The 26,726-nt window shown below is 44.8% G+C and overlaps 1 protein-coding gene across 1 annotated transcript in view; it reads left to right on the plus strand.

Annotated features, from left to right (window-relative positions):
• Positions 1–751: 751 nt before the first annotated feature.
• DPYSL5 (dihydropyrimidinase like 5) overlaps positions 752–26,726 on the plus strand; it is an 82,659-nt gene continuing 56,684 nt past the window's right edge. Inside the window, exon 1 of the mRNA XM_045549220.1 lies at positions 752–867. The gene's annotated coding sequence lies outside the window, so the exon portion shown is untranslated. The remainder of the gene's footprint in view (positions 868–26,726) is intronic.

Raw genomic sequence — 26,726 nt, forward strand, 5'->3', positions numbered from 1 at the left:
GAAATAGGACAGGCAGTTGGGCCCGAGCGCTCTGGACAGAGAAGCCCCAGCGCAGCGCGGGGCAACATCTTCGCCGTCGAAAGAATTAGCTCCGGGTTCGCGATCTCGATGGGCGCAGATGCAACCTGACGTGGCCCTCAGTGGCTGTCCAACTTGTACGTTGAGAAGAGTTTTCCCATAAGGACCACCCCAGCCCTCTCCATCCTGCAATCTCGCCGGCGTCGGACCAGGGCTTGGCGCGAACCAGGCGGCCTCAGCCGGGCCCCACCGCGCAGGGCAGGCTCTGGGAGAGGCGGCTGCGGCATTGTTTCAGCCCCTCCGGTGGGATTCTGCAGGGGGAGGGGAGGCAGTGTGGCCTCAGGACCCGCCCCGTGGCCCTCCCTGGGGACCAGTGCATCAGCGCGTTCTGGCTTTGTGAAGTGTCTTGAGTCACCATGGAAACTCAAGGGAACGCGGCGAAGGGCACGAAGAGGGTCAGCGTATTCTCCTGCCGCGCCCTCTGTCCCCTCTCGGACCCCGGCCCTGCAGCAGGGCCTTTCGGGAGTTGTAGTCCCAAGGCGCCGACGCGCGCGGCGCCGAGGACGCGGGATGCCGCCAGTCCCCGCCTCCCCCTAACCTGCTAGAGCGAGGTGGGGAGCGCTGGGGAGGAGCCGTTCGATCGGTGATTGGCTGAGGCCGCTCCCAGCCCCCACCCGCGTCCCCTCCCCCGCTAGCCACTTCGGACTCCGGCGCTGGGCGCGCTGAGGCGGCCACCGAGCGAGCGTGCTTGTAGCCGCCGCCGCCCCGAGCACCCGCAGCTCCGGCGCCGCGGCGAGACGGAGAGACGGACCGACCAACAGACCCTCGCAGCCTCAGCATCCTGGAGGAGTGGGTGATGGCAGTGGGGGCGGTGGGCTTACCCTCCTGGGGCTAAGACATCCATTTCTCCCCTTTTCTGTTTCTCCGAGAGGCGCACAAAAGGGCGGGGATCCGAGTGCGCCTAGGGGCCCAGCTGCTGGCGACGCGGGGGGATGTGTGGTTTGGGATTGGGAGATGGCCATCGGGCTAGCTGGGGCGCGCCAATCGGGTCCTCTTTGTACGCCCAACAGAGCGCCGTGCGGAGCCTTGCTCACAGTAGGCGTTTAATATGTGTTCGTGGATTGCAAAGAACTAGGGTGAAGACGCGACTTGGCTGAAGAGGTTTCGCACCTAGCACACTGTGGCGCCCTACCCTAGTGGGTCCAGGTGCAGTGAACCGCTGGAAGGCCGGGCGGGGGCTTCTCTGGCTGCGGGCCCGTCCTGCGGGGTCCCCGAATCAGCGCTGTCCCCCGTCCCTATACACTACCCAGACACACACCCTCCGCTCTCTCGCCTCGGGTCGGGCTCTGCCCAGCCTGAACCAGACCTGGCGGGCCGTTGCACCCGCCCAGCTAACAGAGCAGACCCCCGCGGAGGACGCCTGCTGCCTCCGAGGCACCTGCTCGAACCACAAAGGCCTCCTGCCGATGCCCAGCCCAGAGCGGGCGCCTGGCTGGGTCCCTTCGCTGGAGCCCAGCTCGGGAGCCCGCCCGGCAGCATCGACTTCGGCGGGCGAGGGACGTCGACGCCCCGGGCCTGGGGAGAGGGCTGGAGTCTTGGCTGGAGAGAAGCCGAGTAGGGGAGAGGCGGGGGCAGAGGCCTTGGTTTGAGCAAAGAGGGGGATGGCTGGGGAACTGGGGGAGCTGGGTGGGAACAGGTGACTGGGGCTGGGGGGGAAGGAGAAGTGGGGAGTAGGGTTTGGGGAGGAAGGGGAAGGGGGGCGGGTCTGAGGAGCGAGGGTTGGAGCTCGGTGCAGGTGGCGCGAGGCGAGGCTGAGTCTCGTGAAGAATGGGAGGGGAGGGAGCTGCAGGCGGGTGGAGCCAGCCTGGGCTTGAGGAGGGACGACTAGGGAAGGAGGAGACCCGCACGTGCGGGGGAGGGGTCCCCTGGGGGAGGGGGCTCCGGCGGAGAAAGGGGCTGGCGGCTGAGAGGCGGGTCTTGGGCCTGAAGACCCTCAGCTCCAGGCCGTGGCCCGGCGGCCCAGGTGACCGGCTGGGCGTGGTCCTCCGACTGCTGGAGGGACCCTGGATTGCAGATCCGGGACCCAGCTGAGCTGGCCCGGCGAGGAGCTTTGTCTCCCGGCTTGAAACCAGGCCGTAGGGACTCGTTTAGGATTTTGTGATCATCCGCAGCGCCGCGGCACGCCCTTTTCTCGAGGAGCTGAAAGGCTTTGCCCAGCGGCAGATGCTGCCGGGGCGGCAGAATGGGGGACACCTCCCGCCAGGGAGACCCGGAGAACAATAGCCGACACTGGTGTCCGCCAGACGACGAGCCAGGGTCCCCCGGAACGCAAGTGTTGAGTTTCCTGGTGCCGAGAATACTCCCGGAGAAATCTCCCAGCACGTGCTGTCTCTTTGGGGTTTGCGTTGGGGCAGCCGGCCCCGCCGGGGATTCCAGGTGGGAGTCGCGCGGTCCCCAGCCCGTGGGGTCGGCAGACAGCCGCCGCCCGGCTTCTGGTGCCTTCTGGCCGCAGCGCCATCGCCTGCCCCGTGCGGTTGACCGGCCGCCGAGACGCGGCGTGGTTGGTGGCGCGGGGCTGCCGGGCGGGGACGCAAGTCCCAGAGGCCAGAGGTCGCCTCGGTGCAGAGCGGGTTCCCCGAGCAGCCGGCTTTGTCTGCCGAGGCGGCCCACGTCTAGGACTCCGGCGCGTTCCTAGCGGGAGCGGTCAGGGCTGGTGCGGATTGTGGCGAAATTGGGGAGGAGCGGTCATGAAGATGCCCTGCCGAGGGTGCGGCTCTTGGCTTTAGAGCCTGCAGCCAGGGGACCAGGGCTTCCCTTTGCCGGTGACCACACCCAAGCCAGTGCGTCGTTTGCGGATTTCGCTCGTATTGTCTGCTGACCTAAAACTGGGGTGGCTCCATGATAGGTGGTGGCTGATTGCCCGTGGGAAAGCAGATGAACAGAATTGAAGCAGAAAACGGGGATTCTGCAGATCTTTGGACGTTCGATGTACTTAGTCTCTTGCCAGCTGTCGGAACACCTTGCAAGTCAGAGCTGCAATGTCTTGACACGTGAACTGACAGCCAAAAGCCAGAATTTTGTTTTACATGTTTGCTTTGATAATTGGTTAGCTAATAAGTTAAATGTGGATTTTTAGCATAAGGTTTATTATTTTGAAATTGTCATTTGTTAAAAAAAAAAGGCAAGACAGAAGCATTTAGGTTCTAAGACGGGTGGAAACTTGGCTAAATTACTGATCATAATAGAACTAATCGATGTCACCTACCTTTGCCATTAAGTTAGCCGATGAGCCTTTGGCTTTCTTAACCCAGCCTTGAAATCTCAGAAGTTTCTTTCTTAACCAGGTTGGTGCATTAGGGACTGTGATGTGACTGTTGGCTCTTGCCCAGGACAGATGGTAGTTACCAACTTGCAGGCTTCTTGTCTGGATGTCTTGACTGGCCACAGGAAATCAACAGTAGGCCATGTCTTGCTGGTTTTAAAGGATGGTGCAACTCAGAGGGAGTTGCCTCTCAGAATTTACAAAACTGGTCTAGAAGGACTAGCTGGAACATTGCTCATTGGATGTTTTAACTACATTTTAACTAAATTATACACACACACACACACACACACACACACACACACACACTTGAACACATACATCCAGACTACATAAAAACTAGGAATCCCAAAATTGGAAAGCCAGAAATTTGACAGTGAAGGATTTTTCTTGTGAAAGAGCTCCAATGAGAAACATGTTTTCATGTTATTACCCAAAGGGAAAAGTTTCAGGAGGGAGTGCTTTGTTGGTTTATTCTTTTTGTAATAATTTTAGGGATTTTTAAAAGGGCGTAATCCTCTTAAAGTACTCTGTGAACATCCAACCCAGTCTGTTCCTCATATGGGGAGTCCACAGACAAGGAATGCCGGGATGACCCAGTGGGGGTTAAAGGGAAGATGGAGAGAAAGCAGCACAGCCCCCCACTTTCTGCTGGGGCTGCTCCAGTGAGAATGCCTGGGAGATAGAACCCAGCAAGGGGAGAGGCAGGTGGCCCCACAGAAGGAATTTATGTTCCTAGAATTCTGGGGTGCCATTCTTAACCCCCTGAGCTTAGGCACCTCAGCTTAGGCACCTCAGCTAGGTACACATAGATGTTCATGGCACTTGAAGACCTGACATTATTCTCAACGTGCTGCATGCTTCTATCAGACACACGGCAGGGTGAGTTTATACAATTGGTCAAAATTAGGAGTGGGGACTTGGTGTAGACTTCATTTGAGGTACCTCCACCTCTCTGTCTTCTGCCATGGAATCTGAGAATTTCCCCCTCTTGATAGCACCTCTGACCCACGATCTGGTGCAGTCCTGCATTTGCGACGGGCAACTGTAGGCCAAAGGACATCATGACTCGGGCACGTCTCTGGGGTAGAGGCAAATTGTTTTTACAGTTCTTTTTCTTTTAAATTAGGGCTTAGGATAATATTGAGAGCCAGAGAAGTATTAGACTAGAATATCTGAGACCCAGTATTCCTGGTATAAAAATTTACCAGTTTCTGATAGAATTGGATCCTGTGTATCCTTTTTTGTTTTCTGAGCTAGAGAAAATATTTCAAAAAACTCTTCTAAGACTTAGTTCACAGTATCCTGTAGAAGAAGAGTAATACAGAACATTGTTGCCAATGTGAAATCCTATAGGGAGAAATTGGTGTAATATGAAAGCGAATAAGAATTAAGTATGTTTTACCATTTTTCAAGTAAGTGGGTGTTTGATTTTATTGCACTGCTAGTGAACAAATGAGAGATAATTTCAAAATCACTTTCCCTTAAATTTTTTTATATTCAGATGAAAGGTTCAAATGTTATAGTATGAATCTTTTATGCATGTTGATATTTTTGTATAAAAGTGGAGACCAGGCGCAGTGGCTCACGCCTGTAATCCTAGAACTCTGGGAGGCTGAGGCGGGAGGATTGCTTAAGCTCAGCAGTTTGAGACCAGCCTGAGCAAGAGGGAGACCCTGTCTCTACAAAAAATAGAAAAAGTTTGGCAGATGTGGTGGTGCACACCTGTAGTCCCAGCTACTCAGGAGGCTGAGGCAGGAGGATCGCTTCAGCCCAGGAGTTTGAGGTTGCAGTGTGATGATGCCACTGCACTCTAGCCTAGGCAACAGAGCGAGACTGTCTCAAAAAAAAAAAAAAAAGTGGGGACAATTTATATACTTCAACTAAAGAAATTCCTGAAGGAACATGGTTTATGATTTCTTCTACTTCAGTCTTTGAAACTTGTTTTACTTAAAATAAATTGATTTAAGCATTGATTTACCCTGAGCCTGTTGAGCACCCCCAACAATCACAGCCCAGGTTTGTACTTGTCCCTTGCCTCCCTCCTCCCCCCACCTCTGGACCCCCTACTTCCTGGTCCAGGCTCAGAGGCCATGTGCACAGGAGAGAGAGCCTGGGTTCACATTCCCCCTCAGCCACTTTTCTGTCTGTCCTTACAGGAGTTACTTGTCTCTCAGGGACTCAGTTTGTTCCTCTGTACAATGAGGATGGGTGTATCTACCTCTGGGGTGGTTCTGAGGTTTCTATGAGTTCATACATACATAAGACATACACAGCACTGGGAGCAGGGTCTGGCATCCAGGAAGTGCTTAATAAATGTTAGTTATCGCCATCATAATTATCATCCTTCCCTCCCTCCAGTATGTGTGTCCACAAAAACAACATTTTGATTCCCCCATTTAATCTCATCCCAAGGGGCCAGGGCAGGGTGCTGCTGTAGGGTATCAACAGTGGGAACAGAAGGAATGATTAGGACCCCTTTCGGAAACTTCTGCTCTTGCAAATAGGAATAGCTCTGTGCTGAGTCCTTCCCCCAGTAGCCTTTTTAAACACAGATGTTTTTAGCAGCTGAGAACTTGGAAGTTAAGAATGTTCCAGAAGTGCTCTAACCTCAGCTTTGCTGAGTCATCCCTGTGTGTGGGATTAGCCTGGCGTCCCACCCTGCTCCCACACCATCTAAAGGAACAGTTGTACACCTGTGACTGGCAAGGAGCTGCTGTTCCAAGCCTGTTCTCTTGGTGTGGGAAAGAGTGATCATGTTTGGTTGATGGCACATTGTTGGGAATAAAGATAGCTCAAGTTTTCCAGCTAAGAAATACAGAATTTCATACAACTTGGCGAAATAAATAAATAATTACTTATTTCACAAACACTTTCAGAACACTCTGTGCCGGCGGGGGTAGGGGAAGTGGGTTTTAATTCCTACCAGTTAGGTATTATTTTTATCCTCATTTTACAGATGAGGCGACAGAGGTACCCAAGGGCACCCAGGTAGGAGAGTGACAGAGGCCAGCCTCAAGCCCAACGCATCTGGTTAGGGTCTATATCAGCCAGAGTTATCCAGAAAAACAGAACCAGCAGGGTTGGTTTATGTCAATATCAAGGGCTGGCAAGCCCAATATCAGCAGGGCAGGCTGGAAACTCAGGCTGGAGCTGATGTTACATTCTTAGGCTGCAATTTCTTATATGAGGCTCACCCACATTGTCAAGGAAAATCTCCTTTACTTAAAGTCAACTGACTGTAGATGTTAACCACATCTTCACAGCAATACTTAGATAAATCTTTCATCGTATCCCTGGGTACTATAGCCTAGCCAGGTTGACACAAAAAACTAACCATCACAGGATCTGTGCCTTTAAACACTACCCTAAGCTGAGAACCTTATGAATTGGGTATAAAATTTACATAAACTAAAGAATTTAGCAATGGGCTATCCTGTTACAAAATGGTGTGCCTCACCTTATTTAAGCAGAATTTGGACCTGCTTTTTCATCTGTGTAGTTTCTGGCACAAAATATTGCTCAGAGTAAGCATTCAACAGGTAATATTCGAAGAATGACTAAATGATTTTAGATTGTATTTTACAGAATTTTCCTGTGGCACGACATTTAAATTTAATGTCATCTGGCCCAAGTAAGACTGAGGTTTTGTGAATGACTTTCAAGATTCTCTTGAAGAAAAAAAAAAGAGGAGAATTTCTGCATTCTAAATTGAGCAGGTGTCACTGTCGCCACCCAACATCTGTCCACTTTCAGTGGCTCGGCAGAGTTCTTTGGGTCCGTCACTGCTTGGACTCCTTGTGAATGTGCGTCTCCCACAGATTACCAGTGCCCAGTGCTCAATCAAACCATCTTTGTGTCATTCCCGTGTACATTTCTAGGCTGCCCCTTTGTTGATTTCGAATCTGCACGGGCTGGCTCTGATTTCTCAGGCCTCAGATCTTTATTCTCCCTTCTTTTGTCTGGTCCTGTCCTTCCCTTTGTCCTGCAGAGCTAGATCCACTATTCACACAGAAGTCGCCTCCTTTCTCATCTTTGTTACCACTTCAAACAGATTTCTGTCCTTGTGGATTCATATATTTGTCCTGTTATAAAATTTTAAAAAATTTTGTTTCATTTAATGTCTTTTTGCTCTTGTTTCCAACATATGTGAAACCCTTTCAACTTTAATGAAGTTACTTGGATTGTTTTAATTTTGCCATATTGCCACATGGCAATACACATATGTAAAATTGGTGACTTTTGGGTAGAGTGGCTAAGGGTGTAGTTTTTTTTTTAACTTTTTGGTGAAATATAATAGATACAAAGAAAGGTATACAAAACATAAGTGTTTAGCTTGATGAATTTTCATAAACTTAAACATACCTGTGTAATCACCGAATAAGACACAGAAGAGTTCCAGAATTCAGAAGCCCCGAGTCCCTCCCAGTTACTCCTTTTCCTCCACCTCCTGACTGTTTACCGCATAGATCAGCTTTGCCTGTTTTTGAACTTTTTAGAAATGGAATCGTACATCAGATACTCTTTTGTGAGTGGCTTCTTTTGCTCAACGTTGTCTTTGTGAGATTCCTCTTACTATTGTAGTTGATTTGCTCATTTTCATGGCTATATAGCTTTCCATTGTATAAATGTACCAAATTTATTTATTAATTGTGTTATTAATGGGTATTTGGGTAGTTTCCAGTTTGGGGCTTTCATGAACAGCGCTGCTATGGACATTCTGGTATGTGTCTTTTGGTGAACACTTGTGTGTTTCTGTTTGGTGTATACCTAGGAGTGGAATTACTGGGTCGAGGATGCACATATGTTCCATTTTAGCAGATTGTGCCAAACAGTAAGATTAACAGTAAAATTTAAAAAAAAATCCTCTGAGGTATGCAATGCGGTGATTAAACTATTTTTAGAAATCTTGAAGACTGGTGTGATGTTATGTTTTGATCAGAGGTTGTTTTCAAACTCTTACTCTTCACCAAAAAGTAGAACTTTAAGCTGTGTCTTGGATTCCACAGTAGCCTATCAGTTAAAAAAATTATATACATATTAGACTAGTGGTGTGCATCAGCTTTAGTCTTGCTATAGCAGTTTTCTTTACTCTTGTTTCTTACAGAAAATAGAGAATCTAGACTGTATTTGCAACAATAGTCTAAAGATAGTTCCAGAGATGTCCTGACAGTCTTGGGCAAGATTAACAAGTGGTTTTTATTGTTAACTATTTCATATTTCCTGTATTGTGCCAAATAGCAATTTTGAATTGGATTATAAGAGAAAGAACTTGTACAACTAATGAAAAGCAATAAAGATGAGGCATCAGATGTGAGCACTGACCTTCAGACCGTGGCTATGAGGGGAAACCATCTTGCGTCTATGGCTAGGTGTGGCCCAGCAGAGACGGCAGTGAGAGACATGGCCAGTGTGGATCAAGGGCAGTGATTTGGGCATAAGTATAAGATGATGGTAATGGAGCCGGACAAGGTGGTGATGAATTCCTTACTTGGCTTGGTTTTCCCTTATGAGACCCACTCACAGCCCAGATTGTTCCCGAAAAAGATTTTTTTCTTCTCATGTGGCCTACCATGTTTGGTATTTATCTTCATACAAACAAGTGAGTGAACTCAGACTTCACATATCTTTAAAATCTAGATTTACTGCTTAAACTCTGAGTCCCTTAAGCACTCAGAAATTTCATATCTTTTATAATCATAAGATTTAATTTTCATATTTTGAAATGTATAAATCTAATACTCCAATAGTTAATCGATTATGAACCACCCATAGACCATTTTCTTACTCCAGCTATTGTAACTTTTGCTTGTTCCATTCGAGCCCTTGTCCATATAGTTACAACATTTTTAAAGAGTTGTAAACACAACACAGCTGCTGGTTCGTATTCTGTTCTTCCACATGATGTTAAGGAAAAAAAAGAAAAAACTTTTCCCTATCTCTACCAAATTTACAAATGTAAGCTTTTAAATGGCAGCCTGCTGTTCTGTTGGAATTTATTAGATTCTATTTAAACCTTTACTTACTGATGAACATTAAGGTTATGTACAAGTTGTTAATTATTTTAGATAGTACAGCCCTGAAAATCCTTGTCCATATTTTTGTGAACATCACATGCATAACTTTAATATCCAGCTGATAATATGTTTTTAAGAATAGAAATTGTCTTTTTTAAAAAAAATTGTTTTGGTGTGAGGGGTACTTTTACCCATAGTGCCTGATAGTTCTCACATGAAGAGAAGTGCAGTAATATGTGTTAATTCCTTGACTTAAATTCACAAAATTCCCTGATCAGAGATGCTTTCTAATCAGCTTTAGTTGGCAAGTTAGTCATCAAAGAATTTGTGTAAAAGTAGGAATAAAATTGTCTGAGATAATCAGTCATTAACAGGACCTGCAATAATAATTTGGAGGGCAGAAGATTCTAAGTAAAGCAGATCTTCACTAGTAAATTCTGTAAAATTGTGCCATCTCTTAGTAGCAGATAGCAACTGAAGCTGGCCATTGTGAGAGCAATTAAACGGTCTCCATGTCATGGAGAGATGAAACGGTTATGAGGAGTGACCAATCCCTAGTTAAGTTCTGAATATCTGGGAATAGAGTGCAAATAGTCAGAAATGGAAATGGATATTGGCACTGCCTGGCACGTGAGAGGGGCTTAATAACCGCCCAGTAACTGTGCCAGTGAATGTGATGGACTTAACTTGCCCTGTGCTGTTACTTGAGATAGGCTCGAACCTCCTCTCGAGCCTGCACATTGTTCATGAGTGCGTGCAGTGGGCAGTGTGATTTCCGGGAATGAGCTAGCACATGGGAGAGAGATGGGGTTGGAATTCTGACTGCTACTTTCTAAGCACGAGAGACCCTGGGCAAAGTCATTTCATCTCCCTAAGCCTTGGTTTCACTGTGGGTTAGAGGGATATTAATATCATCCTCATGGGCTTTTAGGAGGACTAATGGGATAAGGTGCACCAAGTTTAGTGGGCACATGGTAAGCACTCAGTAAGTGTAGCTAATGGTATTGTCTAGGTGCTAAGCTAGGTGCTAGGTGCTTAGAGATAGAGCAAAGTATATAAAAACAATCAAAGGTATGTGATTATCAAATGGAAATGAGCTGGGCAATATAATTGGTGCTGAGTTAATAACACATAGGAGAAGTTTATCAAAATGCCTCCCTTCCCATCTCTGTAAAATGAGAAGATGCAGACTAGATGCTGTCTGACAGCTTTGATGTTCTGTGACAGGCAGCTAGTGTTGCTGCTGAGTTGTCACAGTTCCTGACCACTGAAAACTGGCAGATTTGCAGTTTGGCAATGTCTATCAAAATTAAAACTGCAAATCCCTTTTAACTCAGCAATACCACACTAGGAATTTATCCCAAAGATATATAGGCACATGTGCGTGATGGAAAATATGAATGGCTATTATTTTTGTACCAGCAAAAAATTAAACATGATATAAATGCCGATCATTGGAGAAAAAATTAAATACATTATGATACATCCTTACAAAGGAATACTATACAGCTGTTAAAAAAGAATAAGCCAGATATTTTTGTTCTGATGTAGAACAATCTTTAATATATATCATTGAATGGGAAGAAAATAATGCAGAACAATATTTAATGCATGTGCCCTTAATATAATACCTTATGTACTGCAATATATATATATATATATGTGTATATATATATATATATATACACACATATATATATATGTATATATATATATACATGCTTAAATATGTGTAGATCATCCTTGGGAGGAAATACAACAAAACCTACCATGGTGCTTGTCTTTGGAGGAGGGGCTAGGACAATTCGCAATTTACATGGTTTTAAATGTTTATCATGTATATGTTTTACCTGTCTCAACAATAATAATAATTGGCTGGCTCTGGCCCACCCAGTCAGAGACATAAGAAACCTGAGGGGCATGAAGTTCTTGGGCCCACTTGCATGGCTTATATTCTAAAATATGCCCCAGGTGCAAGCCCCCGAAATAAGACCCAAGCATGCACAATTGGGCTTTCAGGCCTAGTGACGAGACAGGCTGTTTTCTTGGCTGCCCATTCAAAAAAAAAAGGCTCAGGGATCAGGAAGTGGGGATGGCCCATTACCGCTGATTAACAAATAGTATTTCCGATATTTTCCCTTGTAGTCATTTTTATTCAGGGGAAAATTTGGTTTAAATTGTAGGATGCAGAAGATGAGAAATGCTAACTGGGCACCATGGACCTTGTCACAGTAGTGTGTGCATTTGCTTGCTCCTTCCTTCCTTCAGACAGCAGGTGCCTATTGAGCACCTACAGTGGGCCAGGTGTCATCGTAGGATATTGGGGCCCAAAAGACCCTTAGGCAACATTCAGTCATGTCGCAGAGGAGGACCCTCCAGGGCACTTTAACTTCCAGTGAGCTCTATCAGAGAGAATATCTGGTGAGTCTTTGGTCTTGCACAATGGGTTAAGAGGCCTCTAGATCCTCCTATAGAAAGAGCTCCTTCATATAGTGTTCGTTCCATTTTGCCTTGTGTTTTGGTTACTTGAGGACATGTTTTCTGAGGACTATGAAGACAGACTCATCCCTCTGCCCCCCAGCTGTGATCTCTAACTCCTGGTGTTCACACCCTTGTGTAATCCTCACGCCTTGAGTGTGGGCAGGATCTGTGACTTGCTTCTAACCAATAGGATCCAGCAAAGGTGAGGGGATGTCATTTATGTGGTTATGTTATATAAGACCCTGTCTTGCTAGTAAACTCACTCTAGAGACACTCTTTGCTAGCTTGATGAAGTGGCTATTTTGAGAAAGCCCACCTGGCAAGAATTTGTTGGCCTCTAGGAGCTAAGGGTGGCCTCTGGCTGAAAGCCTACAACCATGTGAAAATGAATTCTGCCAACAACCTGAGCAACCTTGGAAGCATGGTTGCTTCCTCCAGATGAGAACACAGCCCATCCAACATCTCAGTTACAGCCTTGTGAGGCTCTAAGCAGAGGACCCAGGACTCCTGACCCACAGAAAGTGTGAGGAAATAAATGTGGGTTGTTTTAAGCCACTAAGTTCATGGGAATTTGTTACACAGTGTAGAAAACTAATAGAAGACTCTTCTGTAGCACTTGATTCTAGGACTCTCACCAAGTTGATTATCAAAGAATATGTTGAGTTGAATTTATTTCTCTTCCTTTTCATGAATGTATGTCACAATAATTGGCTGAAGTGCTCTCAGTTGGGTGGTCATATAATGTATACTTCAAAGCAGAGCACTTTGGGGAGTGAAGAGAAGTTGCTATTAATAATTTACTTGGGTCTATAGGCATAACTGGGTCAGAGCCAATAAACTAGGAGATGATATGATAATTGCACTGTTTGTAGTCCATATTTTCCTTGCCCATTTTGCCCCATGCGTCCATTGCTTCATTTGTTTATCATTTTCCTTCTGAGTCTGTACTCTTCCTTCCTGCTACTGTCCCTTCCTGATCCTGGCTTTCTGCCTGGAGTGGGGCGGAGGGCTGCTGTGTTCCTGACTGTGACAAGGCTGATGGAAGTCACCTGGCCGGGTGTGGCAGAGGTCCAACAGCGTGGGGGAGGCTGTATTGCCCAAGTTGGTGGGGAGGGAGGCTGGGGTGGAGCTGTGCAGAGGAATTTACTAGAAGCATTTATGGGTGGTCAACACTTAGTTAAGTGGCTCTTTTCGATATATGCAGCCTATTCCCGAAGTTGTTTCAGCCTGTCCCTTTTTTTGTAGTGTTTGACTTTGGTGGTGGGGAGGGGACTTATTGAGGCTCCGTCCCCTTTGAGCCTTCTTTTTGGAGTAGACTCTGTAACATCTGACACGTGCACTCTGAGGGCCTCTCTCCACACAGGGGGAGGAGAGGTTCCCCTTTCCCCACCACCCACCGTCATGATCATCTTCCTCGGAACCCATGTGGGGAGCACAGCTTTCAATGGCCCTTTACTTTTACACCGAGCCAGCCACCTGCATGCCCTTGCCTGGCCCGTCCTTCACTGCCCAGCCATGCCATACCTGCCGTGCACCCTTTGCCATGCGAGGGCTCCAGATCAGCCTCCAGAACCAGCTCCAGGCTCCAGGCACTCGTCCGCCTTTACACCAGTTCAGTTTCAGCTGCTGACCAGGAGTGGTGGGGACAGTCTTGACATACCCCCCGGACCTGTTCCTCCACATGTCCTCCTGGCAACCTGTTTTCTTGACTTGCAGACCAAGCTGGAGTTTCTATTCTTTCCCATTACTTCTTCTTCTTCTTTTTTTTTTGTATTTATGGTACTTTATTAAACATTTAACAAAACTGTACCTTGTTTATTATTAATGTAATTGGCTGTAACCAACATCACTAGCTTGAAAGGCAAGGGGAGGAGTTTATTTTAAAATACAGCGTCTTTGAATAGTTATTTATAGTAAGATGATGCCACTCGATTTCATATAGTTTGTCTTATTGGAGGATTACATTCTAATCCAAAGGGTTTGCTCTTAAAGCTTGTCCGGAATGGTCAAGGAAAAGGTGCCCCTACCCCCAGGAGCCTGTGGGTGTGGCCTGAGGCATCCTGATGCAAGTTGGAAATATCCTCGAAGGCTTTTTGAACAGCTTTCTTGAGATACAATTTTCATGCCATAGAGTTCACCCATGTTAAGTGCATAATTCAGTAGTCTTTATCGTGTTCAGAGTTGTGCAGTCATCACCGTATTCTAGTTTTAGAACATTTTGTTACCCCAAAAGAAACCCCATACCTATTAGCAGTCACTCCTCATTTCTTCCCCACCATCTCCTCTCTACCCCTCTGGCCCTGGCAACCGCCAATCTACTCACTGTCCCTCTGGATTTGCCTATTCTGACATTTCATATAAATAGAATCATGCAGGATGTGGCCTTTTGTGGCCGTTGAAGCCTCATTTTTTTAATCTTAAAAATGTTAATACAATGTCTGCACTCCAGTTCACGTTATACCATTTTTCGTTTTAATAGAAAGATAGAGGCAATTTTGGAAATTACATGCAGTTAAGAATTTAGGCAAACCAGAGGCCCAGGAAGAAGGGTCTCACTCATGCCACGCCCCAGTCTGAAAGGGGCAGACCTAGACAGTACTGACAGCATCTAGATGCCTTTCTATCCAGAGCTGGTTAAAATCCCAAAGTAGGGTAATTTGAGTAGATCATGGGAAAAATGGGGAAGATGGTTAACGTTCTCTGAGCATCTGCTGCTAGCCAGGCACTAGCTGAGTACCTCGGGAAGAAAAGGTGGACCAAGGCACTGGCCTTGAAGAAGGCTCGTCACACTGCAGGTGGAGATTGTGCAATGTCAGTGACGTGGTAGAGTGTAAGCAGCATGGCCGAGAGAAACCTCCCAGCCACTGGGATGCAGCAAAGGTCCTCACTGATGGGGGGTTGGGACAGGATTTGGGGAAGAGGACACCAGGCAGAGGATGGGTGTGAAACCACAGGACAGGTCCAAGGACTTGGAGGGATCTGCTTGGCTGGCCTGTCGGAGGAGGAAGGTCTGGGCAGAGGGGAAAGGGGGACAGATTCTCAGGGTGGTTAGGGGCAACTGAGCACATCCCCCTCTGCCGTTTCCATCTCTTCCTGGCTCTTCCCCTCTGGGGTCTGTGTGCTGAGGGAAGTCCAGGCTGCTCGGTCGAAGGAGGGGGCCCGAGAGGGTGGGAAGTGAGGAGACCTTGTCTTTATCTACATCAGTTGACACAGACCCCTCCGTTACCCTGAGCCTCCAGACCACCCTCAGCAATTTTTCTTTCCCAATTAAAATCAGTGACAAGTCCAATGACAAGTTTTAAAAATATATTTACTTTAGTTTCTATATGTGTTTAAATAAGAAAATTGTGTGCATACGTGCAACATGGCTTTTTTCTCATTTTAGACTTGTATGAAAATAACATCTCTTGTTCATCCTTTCTTTGGGAAGCTTTGTTCACATCCTTCATGCTCCAAATAGCCAACAAATAGCATATAACCATGGTTCTTCCTCCTAACTGTAGAGTCTCTGTTCTCAGTTAAGATGTGGAGATAGGTCTTTGTGTTTGTTTTTACGTTTATAGTGAGCTTGAAATAATTAGAGCATATTTTATTGTATAAAAATTTTACGGTAATGGGTGTGGCCCATGAGAAAGACTCTAGGGTGAAAAGAGAGTGGAGAGCATGGAAGTCATAGCTCAGGGCTTCTTTTGTGTGCTTTAAACTCCACAGTAGTAGTCCAGGAATTGAACATTTGCAGAGACCTGTGCCAAGTATTAACACAGAAATATCTGTAATACATAGTCCTTCCCTCCCCCTCCCAGCAATTACAGACTGAAGTGCTAACAGATAGAGACTTGAGATTCCTGAAGGCAGGGATTCTGTAGCATTCACTTTGAACCTCACCATCAGGACAGTGAGGGGCACCTGGTAGGTGTCTGTATGCATGGTGAGTGAAGGGACCTGGTTGGCCAGACAAAGGGTAGGTGCCCTGGGAACAGCATGGCCCCTAAATGAGAATGCAATGCAAAAGCAGGAAAGAGAACATCTGGGAGTTAAACACTATGTTGAAGTGTTGCCTTTCCACACTTACTAAGAATCTGTGTGATGTCAAACGAGTTACCTAACCTCTCTGAACCCCATTGGCCTCATACCCTGCAGTGTTGCTGTGAGGATTAATAATAAAGTATGTAGAACATCTAGTACCTAGCATGGCACATCATGGGTGCTCAGTCCATTTGCCTGGTCTTAAAGGATGAGCAGATAATTTTTGCCTCAGCAAAAATGATTTTTTTTTGCTTTTTTCCTGATTCTATTAACAGTACATATTCACTGTGAAAAATTTAAACAATACTATACAGGAGAAAATGTATAAGGGGAAAATGAAAGGCACCTAAAGTCCTACAACCCTAAGGTAGCCACTGTTAGTGGTTTGGTGACACCTTTCATGCATGTCATCATTCAGATACACACACACATTGTCCATTCTGCTTTAATTGTTGATATTTTTCTTTCTCTTTTAAAAAATGAGGCTCTTTTCTCTTCCTATGCCCATCTTTCTCTTGGCTGTGTTTTTCCAATCAATATGTAAGAGCTCCCAGCTGTGATATGCACTGCATTGCACATGTTTTCCCAGGCTGTTTATCATGTATCTATTGACTTTATTTCTATGGTATCTTTCACTTTACCAAATTTTAAAATTTTTATAAACTCAGAAGTGTGTCTTTTCTTTTATGGTTTCTGGGTTTCCAGATTGAGTTAAAAGGTTTCCCCTACTCCTTGGTTGTGCATGTAGTTTCCTGGGTTGTCTTCCAGTATTTTTGTGGTTTTATGTTTTACATTTAAATAAATTCCATATGGATTGTGGATTTTGATATATGCTGTAAGGTAGGGAGCCAATTTAATTTTCTTCTAGACCAATAGGCAGTTGTGCCAACATCATTTATTGCATAAATCATTTGTCCCCACTGAACTATCACTTTTGTTGGATTTAATTGAAAACTGCTGCCAAACACTCTATTCTGTGCCACTCTTCAATTTGTCTAATCACATGTCGTTACCATACAGTTTTAACCACAGCAATTTCAGAGAGCGGATTTTGATTTCTACTAAGGAAGTCCTTCACCTACCCCATACTATTCCTTTTCATAATTTTCTTGATTCTTTTCAATTTCATTATTATCCATTCCAAAAATAAACACATTGGGGATTCTAATAGAATTGCATTATATTTATACCTTAATTTGGGGTAAATGGACATTTTATGATATTAGGTCTTCCCATCTAAGAATATATTTGTTTCGTTTTGTTTGGATCTTATCTTTGACAAGATAAGCCATCTATGCATTAGAGTTTTTTTTGCTTGTTTGTTTTTGGTAAGGCTGTATTGAGGTATAATTTACATGCCATAATATTCACCTGTTTTAGGTGTAGAATTCACTGGTGGTTAGATATTGACAGTGTCATACAAATTTATTGTATGACCATCATATGATCTATTTTAGAAAATTTCCATCACCCCAAAAAGAAACTTGGGCCTATTTTCAGTCACTTCCCATTCCCATTCCCAGCCCCAGGCAGCCACCACTCAAAATAGATCAAAATAGAGAACACGATATATAGATTTGCCTTTTCCTGGACTATTCTTAGTGTTTTATTCGTTGTGCTTAAGTGTTTTACAGTGTTTTTCACTATTGTATATACATCATTTTTTCCTGTTTCTATTTCTTGCTAGCTATTTGCTAGTATTATATAAAAAGTACTGATTTTGTTATATTTATCTTATAATCCATTATCTTACCAATTTTCTTAGGATTTCTAGGTATATGGTCATAACATAATTTATCTTTTTTTCATGTTTATCCTGAGGATTTAATTTTCTTACTGCATTTTCTGGTAACTTGCAAACATTGTTTAATCATAGTGGTCAGGGAAGGCATCCCTGCTTTATTTCTAATTATAATGACAATGACGTTAGTGTTTCACCCTTTAGAATGATATTTGCTGTTGATTTTTGGTAACCTGCCTTTATTACACTTGAGCAGTTTTATTCTGTTCCACTGTTCTTAGAATTTTAGGGGGGGGGAATAGCATTTCATCAAATGTCTTTTCAGCTTTTATTTATTTTGATTGGTTTTTCGCCATTGATTTGTTGATGTGTAAAGAATTATGTTGCTAACTTCCATGATTATGAATTGTCCTTGTCTTATGGAATAGACTCTACCAGGTCAAACTGCAGTATCCATTTGATACACTGCTATATTCTATTTGCTTGTCCAAATGTTTATTATTTTAGTACTGTCCTTATTAGCCTTTGATATTAAAGTTATATTAGCTTTATAAAATAAGTCAAGGAGCTTGCCATCAAAATGTCATTTATTGATGACTCTTGATGAACTGGTAGAGGCAGGGAGAGTCAAAACTACAAGGTTGAGAGGGAGTTATCTTTTCATTTGTGCTTGTCTTTTATGCCTGTTATATAATAGTTAACAGTACATTTTCTTAATCATTGGCTAGCTGCTGCACTATGCATTGCCTTAACCAATAGACACATGTGGTTATTTAAATTCAAATTTTTCAATTCCTCAGTCATACTAACCACCTTTTAAGTGCTTAGTAGCCACGCAAGGCTAGTGGCTACCACACTGAACAGCAAAGCTCTTAGTGTGGGGGTCGGGGGAGTTTTTTTATGGCCTGGTGAGCTAAGAATGCTTTTTACCGTTTTAAGGGACTACTTAAAAGAAAAAAAAATATGTGACAGAGCCCCTGAATGCAGTCTACAAAGCTTAAAATATTTACTCTCTGGCCTTTTACAAAAGTTTGGTGATCCTTGATCTAGCACATTGTCTCCTGACTTGAGTCATTTGCATATACCTCCTTATCAGTTTTCTATAGAATGCCATCTATAAGATTGTTTGCTTAATATTATTCTTTAAATAGATTTACCTTTTTTACTTAAATTTTTAAAAGAAACATTATATCCAACACCATAAATGGGAATATGTGCCATAAATAGATAACTAGAAACATAAATACAATGAAAACTACAATATTATTAAATTTCAATTAGAAACTAGAGCTTGCTCTTCCCTTTGCTAAAAAGGGAAATTAGCAAGTGGGAGGTATTAGGAGCTACACACCCACCAGCTGAGATGCTTTCTTTTCTTGATGTGATCAGACGTGCAGAAAGAGAACTGAAGGGAACTGCCTTCTCTCTTATAGTTCAATGTCCTTTCAGTCTGGGCACATGTGCCTCCTGAAATCACCTGTGCATGTGTTCCTCAATTTTGGAACACTGGGCTGAGGGGAGAGGAGAGCAGGAAGCATGAGTTTGGCTTAGATGATATCTGGGGTGGCTTTTCCATTTCCAGTTAAAGGATGTACAAGACATAATTTGCATTCTGTCAGGTAGGTTAGAGCACCAGATGCAAATTTATAATTGGACGATATCATTCCACAGAAGTATCATTGCTGAGTTAAAAATTTAATGGTATTTTCTCAGCTTTTATTGATGTTTGTTCTGTATTAAAAATGGCCATTGGAAAAATATTTCTGCACTTTCTGCAAAACTGCAGTCAAATATATGTTTATTTTGCTTAAAGAGTAATCCAACAAGTTCCTTCTAGAATTTTTATCTACATATAGAGCAGACTTGCTGTCTCTAAAACAGTCCTTCTGAAACCTCTTTTTGACATTCTGTGGTGAGTGAATCAGAGCCTCCCTTTCATCCAGCAATAACAAGGGTTTCCCTTTCTCAAACCATTTCACCCTTTGCTTGAAGTGCCAGGAGGCTTAAATGTGCTAAATTCCTACTAAATTATATCTCTTTGCTTTCTGATTTCCCTTCAGCAATCCTCTTTTAAATGTGTTTTTGTTGTTTTTAAATCAACACTGTTGAGGTGTGATTTATAGATAACAAACATAACTGTTTTCCGTGTACATTTCAGAGTTTCAAACCTGCATAATCACCACCACAATCAAGATGGGGAATATTTCTATTATCCCCCAAATTGCCTCTTTGTAGTCAATCCCCCTTCCTCTCCATGATCACCTCCAGCCCCTCAAACCCCACCTCCTCAGGCAACCGGTGATCTGTCACTAGAGACCAGTGCCCTCAGGGGACGTAAGGCAATGTCTGGAGACACTTTTGGTTGTCACAGCTGGGCAGGTGTTACTGGCATCTAGTGGGTAGAGGCCAGGGATGCTGTAAAACATCCTACAATGCACAGCATAGTTTCCCAGAACAAAGAATTAACTGGCCAATGAATTTCAAGAGTGCCAAGATTCAGAAGCCCTGCTATAGATACAGATGGGGTATGCAAATGAGGGTCTGGTGGCCAAGTCGTCTTATTGCCTATTTTTGTATAGCCCATAAACTGCAAATGGTTTTGACATATTTAAGTGGTTGAAAAAATCAAAAAACGAATAATATTTCATGATAAACATTCTGTCCCTAAATGAACTGGATGATGCCTGCCCACATTGCTGAGGACGAATCTTCTTCACTCAATTTACTGATTGAAATGCTGGTCTCTTCCAGAAACATCCTCACGGACACACCCAGAAATAATGTCTAACCAGCTATCTGGGTACCCTTTAGCCCAGTCAAATTGACAGAATTAACCATTACACCATTCTAATGGGCATAGAGAGGAATTTCATTATGGTTTTAATTTGATTTTTCCCTGATAATCAGTGATGTTGAACATCTTTTCATGTGCTTATTTGCCGTTTGTGTCTTTTTTGTGACGTGTCTCTTCAAATCTTTTGCTCATTTTCTATTGCGTTGTCTTATTGAGTTTTAAGATTTCTCTTTATTTTCTGGATATAAATCCTTTATAAGATCTCTGCGTGTGTGTGTGTGTGTGTGTGTGTGTGTGTGTGTGTGTGTGTGTGTTTGTCTAAAAAATCCTTTAGCAGATACATGTTTTGCAAGTGTTTGTCCTAGTCTATGGCTTGCCTTTGCATTTTCTTAACAGTGTCTTTTGAAAAACAAAGGTTTTAAATTGTGATAAAGTTCCATTTATCAGTTTTCTCTTTTAGGGTTCATGCTTTTTTTGTCCTAACCCAAAATCCTAGGCTTTCTCCTATGTTTTCTTCTAGAAGTTCATAGTTTAGCATCTATGATTAGGTCTGTGATCTATTTTGAATTCACTTTTTTCCTGGATATCTACTTGTTCTGTTATCATTTGTTGAAAAGACTACTCTTTCCCCCATTGAATTATTAAATACATTGGTACCTTTGTCAAAGATCAATTGATTATATACATGTGGTTATTTCTGGACTGTCTTTTCTGTACCATCCATATATTTGTTTGTTCTTACACCAGTACCACACTGTCTTGATTACTGTAGCTCTATAGTAAGTCTTGACATCAGGTTAAAAAAAGAAAAAAGCCACAGGTGTCTGACTCCACGTGCACCTTCCGGGTGTCCCGGGAGGCCCAGCCCTGCAGGGAGACCTGCGCTCTGGGAGGCGGGAGAGTTGTGGCTGTGGATTTCTGGCTTGAGTCCAACTTTGTTTTTTTTCAAAGCTGTTTTGCCTATCCTAGGCCCTATGCATTTTTATATAAATTGAGAATCAGTTTATCGATAGTCCACAAAAAGGCCTATTATGATTTTGATTAAAGTTGTGTTGAATTGGGAAGAATTGACACCTTAACAACATTGAGTCTTCCGATCCACAAACACAGTATATTTCATTTATTTAGTTCTTCTCTAGTTTCTCTCAACAATGTTGTGTAGTTTTCATTCTATAGGTTTTGCACTTATTTTGTTAAATTCATCCTGTTTTTTGATGCCATTATAAATGAGATTAATGTGTTTTAATATCATAAGCCACCTCATTCTTCCAGTTCTCAGAAAGCAGGGGATCACTTGATTAACCACAACAGAATAAGGTGGATTGGGAAGGGCTAGGCTGGAATGGGTGGGGTAGGGTGAGAGGACAACTCATCACAGACACTGGAGCCACCTGCATTCCGCTGGGCAAAACACCTGCGATGGCAGAGACAACAGCCGGGGGGTAACCGGCTGAACACAGGCAGGAGAGCCCAGTGGCAGGAGCACAGACACGGGCAGTGGGAGGGCAAACAGCTGGTGTCAGGAGAGTGTGCAGTCACAGATGGGCAGGCCTCGACTCCAGGAGAGGGTGATGTGCAGCAAAAAAGGGTGTGCCAGCCCCCTGGGAAAGAAATACGGGGCCCTTTACAAACAGAGCTTGGGCTTAGGGGATCAGGATCTGATGGGGATTCTGGGGTATGACCCTCAGCAAGAGAAGAACTGGAGCACACAGTCAGGGCTTGCCCAGCGCCAGCTGTCCCAACCTGAAGCCTCAGTGTGTTGGGTTCTAAACTCACCTTCAGAGTTTGGTCCTTGGCCTTGTCTGGGGGTGGCCTGGGGGTGGGAAGGAGGCTACCAGAGACTGGGAACCAAAGGAATCTGGCCAGCCCTTCCGGGAATAGAAGGAGGATAAATTTTAAGTATTTATAGAAAGAATGCTGGTGTCTGTCATCAGTTACTATTCCACCCTTCCTAGCAGGAGCAGGTAGACAAGCAAAGGAGGAAATGCTGGCATTCTGGATGAATTAGATGGGCAGACAACCAGACTTCTATTCCTCCCATTTACTTGCTTTCAAGAGATGTAGACTTATTCATCTCTTTCGGAAGGTACTCAGCAGGTGCTACACAGCCCAACATCGGCTCAGAGCAAAGGCTCATTACCTCTTTTTGTTTAAGTGAATCAATGTATCTGTACTTTTTCAGTCTCAACCATCAGGAAAAGCCTTTTGAACCCCAATCAATTGCTTCATCTCTCCATACTGCCAGATAGGCCGAGTTATAAAGGGTGTTCTGCCCCTATTTTACAGCCATTTGAGAAGACGCTGACTTGTCCAGGACCCTGGTGAACAGAATGGAGGGAGGGGGCCATTTGCTACCTCTCGTGGAGGTGGCCCTATCATTTGCCCTCTTCTTGAAGATGATGCCTTGCTGCTGGCTTGGTCCTGGAGTGGGGTGGGGTAGGGGTATCTTTCGCTGAGATGGGGACACTGGGAGAGGAGCCAGGTGGAGACAGAGCATGATAAGCTTAGTTGTGGATGTGAGTTTGAAGGGCCAGCAAGATATCAAAGTAGAGAGATCTGATAGGCATTAGATATACAGATTAATGGTTGTTAAATAAATGTTCAAGAGCTGCTCGCTTGCTAGTGCATTTGCCTGCCCGAGCACCAATGTCTTCGGCATGTACTCCAGCTTTCCACAGCTACTTTCTTACAACAATATTTTAAAAATTGAATGGTACCAAGAGATTGAGTCCCACTGCACTTCCCCTTCTCTAGGACAACTGCAGTTAATAGTCTGGTGAATAACCTTCCCAGTGCTTTATGCAAAAAGTTCATTTATATATGTGAGATTTCATATTCACATATATATGAAATCTCACTTACATAAATACACAAATAGATACGTATACCATGGGTTCTCTTCTGTAACCAGTTTTCTTCACTTAGTGCTGTATCATGGATAACCTTCCATGTCAGTACTTAGACATCTACATAATCCTTTTCAATGGCTGTGTAGCCCTCTATTGAATATACCATTATTTATTTAAATAGTCCTCCTATTGTCAAACCTCAAAATATTTGCCATTATAAACAACAATGCAACAGAATACCCTCATAATACATCTTTGTATTATTTATTTAGAAGAAGTTCTTAGACATGAAATGCACATTTTAAGTTTTCATGTAGATGGGCAGCTTTCCTTCTGGTAAGATTGTACCAACTTGAACTCCTGTTAACAGTGTGTAAGAGTGCATGCTGCTGTCACTCGCTCTGGGCATTGTCTCTTTTATCTGTGCCATTATGAATGTTGAAAAATGTAATCTCATTGTTCTGATTTGCATTTCTTTAATTATTAATAAAGGTGAACATCTTTTCATTTGCTTATTAGCTATTTACGTCCCCCTCCCCCTGTGGGTTGCCTATTCATATCCTTTGCCTGGTTTTTCTATTGCAGTATTTGTCTTTCTTTAGATTTATAAGTGCTCTTACATATTATGGATATTAATCCTTGGTTGTATGTTGCAAACATGTCAAACCAGTTTTTATTTGTCTTTATTAAAAGTGATTTGTGGTATCTTTTGCTATATCAGTTTTTCACTATTATATACCCATATCTAAATCAATCTTATTTTTTATGGTTTCTGGCTTTGGATTATATTAAGAAAAGCCTAATTCAACCAGAGTTTATAAATATATTCTTCTGTGTTTTCTTCTAGTAGTTTATACTTCTCTTTTTTACATAAAATGCAAATCTATTGATGGCCACTTCTTTGCTTAAGACACCAGCGAGCCTTGCCACTGTACCCAGCATCTCGTCCGCACTCTCTGCGTGGCATGTCCCACCAGGGCTTGGAGGATTCAGCCTCTGCCCACTTTCGACCCTTGTGCATCAAATACACCAGGCACCCGAGTACACCGAGCTAGCTCACACCATGTGGCTTCTGTCTGAAATGCCCTTGCCTGGCTTCTCCCCCTCTCCCAGTGAACTCCTAAGCAAGCGTCAAGGCTCACTTCCAAAGCACTTCTGCAAAGCAGTCCTCCCTCCCAGTCAGGGCCAGGTGCTTCCCCCACTTCCAGCTCCCTGTCTCCTGTTGAAATGTTGGTTTATGCATTTCTTTCCACTACGAACTTGTAAGCCGCTTGAGAGCTGGTTCAGTACGTGGCACCTAGTACAGTGCTGTGTAGTAGATGCTACTCCTGCCTCTGGTCCGATTTGCATTTTAGCAATTGGCCAGGAGACCAATGAGAAGTTCCCTTGTAGTAGTGATGTCAGAGTCCAGGTAGAGGATAAGGGCCTGGACTGAGGCCGTGGGTTTGGACAAAGAGGGCCGAGGAGAAATAGACACAGACTTGGTAGGTACAACTGACAGTGCTTGAGCACAGTGATTTGTTTGAGATGTTTCCCAAACCTTCAGCAAACAGGAGAATCTAAATGTTAACCCATTAGCACAGTCCTTTGGATTCTTGCATTATTTTCTGTTTGGAATTACCTCTACTCCTCCCTTCCATGAAGCGGTGTGACCTTGCCTAGTCATTATCTCCATGTTGTCATCTGTCAAGTGAAGTTAGCATATCCCCCTCCAAAGCCAGTTGTGTGGCAGTTTCCAGGACATGCCACATGTTAAAAGTCCTGGTCGCATGTAGTCCTCAGTGAGGTCTCTGCTTTCCCCCACCCTTTACCTGGGTGCTTGGGTCAGCTGTCACCTCTTGACTGACCTAAAGAATTCCTAGAGAGAGAAGGTGAAATCAGCTTTTATTATTAGGTTTCCACAAGCTGCGGGTATGCCCTGGACAGGGGGCCCCACCTGGACACCTGTCCACACTGGCTCTCTGCTCTGCTCGCCCGTGCTGCCACTCCTGGTGCTCCCAGCATTCATCCTTTCTCAGCTCTGCTCCTTCATTTCTGTTCCATGGGTGCCACCTAATTACCCCCCTGCACCCTCGTTCCTGGCTCACCACTGTCACTGCCCTCCCTGGCTCCTGTAGCCTGTGCCAGGTGAAGAGGCAGAGAGACCAGCCCCCAGCTCACATTTCTACCCCATGACCCTACCGGGTCTGCTCTAGCTGTGCCAGGGCATTCCTGGTGACATACGTCTTATTTAGAGCCTTAGCCTCTTGCTGTGCGCCCTTGACTTTCTACCCTGACTCTGAGCTGCGTCCTCCTCCCCATCCCACCTCTCGGCCCCAAGGCAACCCGTCTGCCTGCCGTTCTCAGCCCACATCTGCTTACCTCTGCCCTTTCTCTTTTCTCCATCGTGGAGAGTGCCTGCTTTGTTCCTCTGCCCCTTGCGTGCACCAAACACCCACGACCAGCACAGAGCTCTCTTTTGAGAGGCCTGCCTTCCCGTCGCTGGCAGCTAATAACCTGTTCCTGGGGCTAGCACTTTGTAAACGCGCAGCGCTTGCACACTGCCTCCTTGATCCTCACAATTCTCCAGCTCGAGCCTTCCTTCAGCCGGCATTTAATGAGCCTCCTGCATGTGCCAGGCCCTTAGAAGGACGAAATAAGGCACAGGCTCGGCTCCCGAGGAGCTCTGGTCTAATCAGCATGCTTCCAACCCATTGCTTCTTCAGCCATAAAATGGGGACAATAATGTTTCATTACCTCACGGGGCTGCTGTAAGATTTATTTGTGCCAACGGTGTTGACGCCCATTTAACAGCTAAGAAAATGGGTCTGAAGCAGTGAGGATGGCTCACAGTCGCAGGGCATGGCCAAGGCTGCTGCCCTGGGCACCGCCCCACTCATGGTCCCCCTCCTTTCCTCCTCACACCCCCTCTGCATCCCCACTCACTCCCCGGGGTTTCTCTCCAAAACAGGGCCCTGAAATCCAGACTCTATCGGCCTAGTGGCATCGCTGTCCCAGGAGAGGAGAAGTTGGTCATTTTCACCCCTGGACCTTTCTTTAGCCTCCTAAGAGAGCCCACTGGCCTGTCACTCATGGTGGGCACAGGGCTTCCCGCATGCGCCCAGGCGTCTCGGGATCAAGCTCACAGTGGCTCACGCACCTGACTGCCTTTGCCGTCCAAGCTGGTGCCATTAGTCACGCATTTCCACAAGCACTGATGAGATTTGTTTCTCGGGCCCAGGAATTCTGGACTGGGATAAAACTCCCTGTTTGCCTCAGTGACGGAGGTTCGTCAGGTCCAAGAGAAGGCAGCGGGCAGAAGCAGGCACAGGAGTAAGGCGCCTTTGATCGGGCAGAAGCATTCTTGGCTTAAAGTGAATGGTGGGTAAAAGCAGCTTCCTTGGAGAGAGAGAGCTGGAAACACATTTTCAGCACAAGATGAAATATCTGGTACCTCTTTGAAGGAGTCTTACATCTTGAGGGGGAAAAAAAGGGAATA

This window comes from Lemur catta, chromosome 4 (assembly GCF_020740605.2).
Source record: "Lemur catta isolate mLemCat1 chromosome 4, mLemCat1.pri, whole genome shotgun sequence".
NCBI classification, from domain to species: domain Eukaryota; kingdom Metazoa; phylum Chordata; class Mammalia; order Primates; family Lemuridae; genus Lemur; species Lemur catta.